Source organism: Rutidosis leptorrhynchoides, chromosome 3 (assembly GCF_046630445.1).
Source record: "Rutidosis leptorrhynchoides isolate AG116_Rl617_1_P2 chromosome 3, CSIRO_AGI_Rlap_v1, whole genome shotgun sequence".
NCBI classification, from domain to species: Eukaryota; Viridiplantae; Streptophyta; class Magnoliopsida; order Asterales; family Asteraceae; genus Rutidosis; species Rutidosis leptorrhynchoides.
The window spans coordinates 88,965,631-88,970,924 of record NC_092335.1 but is presented as its reverse complement, the minus strand read 5'-3'; the positions used below and the strand labels follow the sequence as shown (position 1 = coordinate 88,970,924).

Below are 5,294 nucleotides of genomic sequence, written 5' to 3'. Positions count from 1 at the left end.
AATATCTAAATATTTACATATATACATCTACTAATACCAAATTTGCATTGTATTTTAACAAAAGGGGTTATAAAGCTCGATCGTTTTGAATCATTCATGGCATATTTCGAAAGACGTTGCATTTAAGTCATTGAGTTCAACAAAGATTATATTAAGTAAATAACAGATTAGGTCATTTATATTGGGATATTATGAAATGGTATGCATGTCTGTCAACTTTCGAATTTAAAATATGAATGTTTTTGAAGTAGTGTTGGGAATTGAAGCATGAGTTAGTATAATATAATGACACTTGATCAACGTGATTATATTACAGTAAGTCATGCTGAGTTTCTAATAATAAAAATAATGATAAAAATAATGAAAACGATATTTTTATCTAAATCAATGTCTTCCTAATCAATTTGATTAATAGCTTTTAGTCCTCTTTTATATCGCATTCATAATAATGATAATATTAGTAGTTTGACAATTCTTTACTAAGCCATTATAATCAAGATAAAGGTTTTAACGTTATCCTGAATTTCAGAAAGCTCCGCAATCGCGGAGGTTAGTGTGAGCATAATACCGCAGTCACGGAGCTCAAGGGACCAGAAAGGTATTAATCAAATTGAGGGGCAACCTTGTGTACAATGTTGCATCCCACGGGAGTCAGGGACACCTGACCTCTCGCTAAGAGAGGCAAGCCACTACCACGTGAACTGCAATCAACGACATAAACCATGCACACACCTTCATATTTTGATCCAATCCAAGTTTATATTATGAGTCAAGTTGTGTATCCAATTTTTTTTTCCCTGAAAAGCTTGGAGCTTTTATTTATCACAAAGAAACGTACATAATTTACCCACAAGAAGTGAGCATACGGTAGCCTTACATCAACATATAATGCATCAGTCCCTTATATAACAATGCCAACAATTTGTATTCTTCCTAATCTAAACATTTGGCATCAGACTCGGCTTTTCTCTCCATTCGTCAAAACTCCATCCGACTTTTTTTACTTGTTGTAATCCAAAGGTGCGAAACAACCTTCAAAGTGGAAAGTATGTATTCGTTTAGAATCCTTTCTCTCCTCGCTTGACCTTCACAGACCAAACGGTTATGCCACATCCAAATCAGCCATAATAAAGTATAATATCTTAATGCAAGACATACCTTATTTAGTACCTTATCGCCCAAATTACATTCGACGAGCTGCATTACTCGACCCATTTAGGATCGCCTCTGTGATGTTCCACCAGCCATAAAACACACGCCAAATTGGAGCAGAAAAACGACATGTTTTGAAGAGGTGGTCGAGTGTTTCCTGTTATAAAATTCAAAATGGACAGTTAACATTGTCCATAACCACACCTCGTTCCTCCAAATTCATTCTTGTTGACAATCTATCTTGGCTTAGTCTCCAAAAATAAAAGTGTTTATTTTCTTTGGCACCCAAGATAACCACCTTATACCAGTTGAGACGTTACCAGAATTGTGCAGCATTTCATCAATCAAAACAGAACGAAGATTAACAGAAAATGAACCTGAAGTTGACATATTCTGGCACCACATATCATCATGATCCAATTTGGGGCTGAATTTATAATGGATTTCAGTTCCGCAAATCCGTTTATTGTTGTTCCCCTGATGTGAGATCACCATACCCAAACTCCTTTCAAACCTGCATTACCATTAATCACAGAGTCCTTAACAGAAGTGAATTTGTTTGTTTCGGGGCAGAATTATCTTGGAATGATTAAATGCAAGCACGTAGATGAATTCGGTACCCCAAATATCATTCCAAAAGGAAGTGTTCTGACAATTGCCAACCTTTTTAATCAGAGATTTAGAAAATGAAATACCCAGATTATCAATCTCAAGTCCACATCTTTTGACATTTCTCTAATGTGGTGACAGTAGCACATTGTTCCCTTCGCTCCATAAGGCACCGTCTTCCAACCCGACCCACTATCCAGGTATAGTTTAGATTATCTAACATTAATCAGGACAACAAATACAGTCACCTTAGCTAATAAAGTATCCCAAAAAATCAGGCCAACAAACCTGCTTTTCCCACACTCTCTTTTATCCCCCCGAAGGTTAAGGGGGTGCACACCGTGGATCACCTGTATTGTCAATTGTAAGCTGAAATCAAAATACTAATTTCGGTGTAAATAGTGAGATAACTAACAAACAATGACTGACAGTAACACACGATTAGAGCCTTAGAGGTGAAATAGGGCGGGGTCTGACAGGTTGGTTTACAGGTTCAACAGTCCAGGTCAGGTTGGGTGGACCAATTATCCAATATACATGTTGATAATGTGTTTTCTATACTTACAAAAAATAAAATAAAAAGTCAATTTAAAACTTTGCATACTATGTTTTAATTTTTTTTTTAGCAATTAATGACTTTCTGTGACTTTAACCTACCCCGTCCCCGTTTGAATGATGACAAAACAGTGTTTATATGCTAATCTATCTATACAAACCAATTCAGATATGAATGTACCCATATATACCCAAGGCACCCATTTTGCCGCTATTAACAGATCTGAGGGTGTGAGTGCAAATACCATCTACTGTACTTGTAAGTTTTTAAATCAATCACTATAGTTTGAAACACAAAACAATAGCCATGGGCTTAATTTTATTCAAAATATACCCTAATAAAGAATAGCTTCAAATACTATGTTATAGAGTACTCATAGACAACTCACTCGATTGATGTGAAGCAAAATATTAAGTAATGGTTGGTCACACGCTCAATCTGATTGATAGAATAATAAAGTCACATAGTAAGCACATTGTTTATAAAATAAAACCATGTAGTTGTAGTACACAAACAAACTTAAATCAGTTGGATATATAACTTTCATATTCCAACATTTGGCCTAAATGTATGTAATTGTGTTTTACTACTTGAAAACATAAAGACAATGTGCATGTTGATATAAACTATAGCCCGAAAAAAGTGAAACTTCTACGATTTTACATATAGCATGTAATCAGTTGTAGTACACATGGCAAAATTGATAACATGTATATAAGTGGTTGTTAATGCTTCTAGCATCCATATGCAAGAGATGCAAATAGTGGAACCCCTTTGACCTGGTTTTACACAAACCATTTTTCCTTTGACCCGAACACTAAAACCCGAGTATTGTATGTTAGTTTTAAAATGCAATATGTAGCTGGATTTCGTGTATTTAATCACACCAGCTTACTCTAATTCTATCAAGAGGCGTCTTAGTTTTTCCTCTACATGAGAATGTACTGGATTGCTTGAAATCATATTGCGTTTGATGACGGTCAGTGTTCTTTTCAATGAAACAATGTAACTTCGGGTAAAATAAAGGAAAGACCAGCTTCCGTCGAAAAAATTAATAGTGAATGGAAGAAAGCTAAAAAAGTAACATACCTCTTAAGAACATATTCAACAAAATGCCTCGTGATTTTTAGGTAGCTTCTACGAACATTCACTGAGGACGAAATCCTTGAAACAAAGTACTATGTTTTAAATGATAAAAACTTGAGAGAGATTTATAATTATTACAGCCTTGATAGAAACATACTCGAACATCACTAATCGTGTAAATTAGATTATTTAGTATATACACATACATTTGGGACAAAACCACATCTAATCTTGTTAATAGCAACACAAATAAACCTGATTAGTGACTGTATACAGCTAGTAACAAAAAGAAGGCGGGCAATTATTATAATAGTACAATTTGAAAGATCAAACTCATTAATACAAAGTGATCACTGGAAATAGATGATTTATATCCACCGCGACTGGTTTTCCTTTAGTCAAATCATAGGCTACCGGTAACCCCGTCTTTTACCATCATTTTATTACTATATTTCAATTCCTTGATATATTTTGCTGCCGTTTTTCATCTGAAACAGCAATCTGATATATTCGTGATATGATCAGTATGAGTTCCAATAATATTAGTATAATTAAAGTTTAATGGGCATTTGAATAAATACGGGCTCAAACTTGAATAAACTTTAGGCTAGTTTCAACCTTTTTGGCAAGTTGCATTCTGCCAAAATTTACTATTTGGCCCTTTTGACATAATAAAACATCGATCCATTAAAACATATAGGGAACAATTGAACATCTTACATGTGGTAGAGACCATTTAGTGTGTATTTTTTTTCTTATCACCCTAGCTAAGCTAATTCTGACCAAAGCATATTAGAGTGTAATCATCTGATGTCAAGAAACAGGGTCCAACATCAGTATTAACTGTGTAGAATTAGTTGTAGATCTGTGTTGATGTGTTTTTATTTATTCACAACGAAATAGCGATATTGAATAACCACAATCATCCGATTCCGATAATCATTTGTAACAGAGTACATTATTAAACATAAAAGGAACAACAAATAAGAAACTTGGAACTCAGACGAAAATTGAATATTCGTTATAGATAATAAATTAGTAACAAACCTGTACTAATTATTTCGTTGTGGACATTGATATTATTTCTTCAAAATTAATTCCGGCGGCGTTAAATTATTTCTTTAATATGTTTCCGAATCTGTCGGATAAAAAACGTATCAAAATCGTAGATAAAAATCGTAGTTATATTGCTTTGTATACAGATCGTAGATCTTCAATATAGCTCTTCCCTTTGCAATCGTACATCGTTTCAAATGCTTGTTGTTCCAGATTTTCTGTTGCCTAATCAATTGGTGCAATAACTGAAACCCTAAAATTGAGTCTGTATTTCATAGTTTACAAATTATAAGAACTGTATAGATTGAATCGGCTTCTTTGTGTGGAAAGGGACGACGAAGATAGGAATTTAGGGTTTGAGTTTCGTTTGGGTTCAACAGACCACGAGAGGACAGATTTTTTTTTTTTTTATTCTTTTGTTTGTCCAGCGTGGCATACTTAATTGTTAATGATAATTAGTCTGTGATTAACATGTCAGCATCTTAGATTAGGATTAACTTAATGACTGCCAAGTACGATTTTTTTCACGATTTATAAAATGTAATAGATAGATAATAGATAGATAGATAGATAGATAGATAGATGTTTTGCTCTTTCTAATTATAAATTAAGCATGTTTTCCCTACGCGTATTCTAAAACATACACACTCTATTGCATCTATAAATCATAAGTGACGTCATATACAATAATAAGTTGTTCATTAAGTTTTTTTTTTGTAAACCCCGTAGGATATTATGATTTATTATGCCAGTATTTATAGACTACAATGAAACCTTAAAAACCCTAAACCCATATACGGGCCGGGCTTCACTAATATAACCATATTAACCATAT

General features: G+C 33.8%; 1 long non-coding RNA gene across 1 annotated transcript; it reads right to left on the bottom strand.

Moving 5' to 3' along the window:
• Window positions 1-769: 769 nt before the first annotated feature.
• Window positions 770-4,839, bottom strand: LOC139900822 (uncharacterized). The gene is made up of 3 exons (XR_011777645.1): window positions 4,451-4,839; window positions 3,407-3,481; window positions 770-2,111 (listed from the first exon to the last, which is right to left on the bottom strand). It is a non-coding gene; the product is annotated as an uncharacterized lncRNA (long non-coding RNA).
• Between the last annotated feature and the right edge of the window lie 455 nt (window positions 4,840-5,294).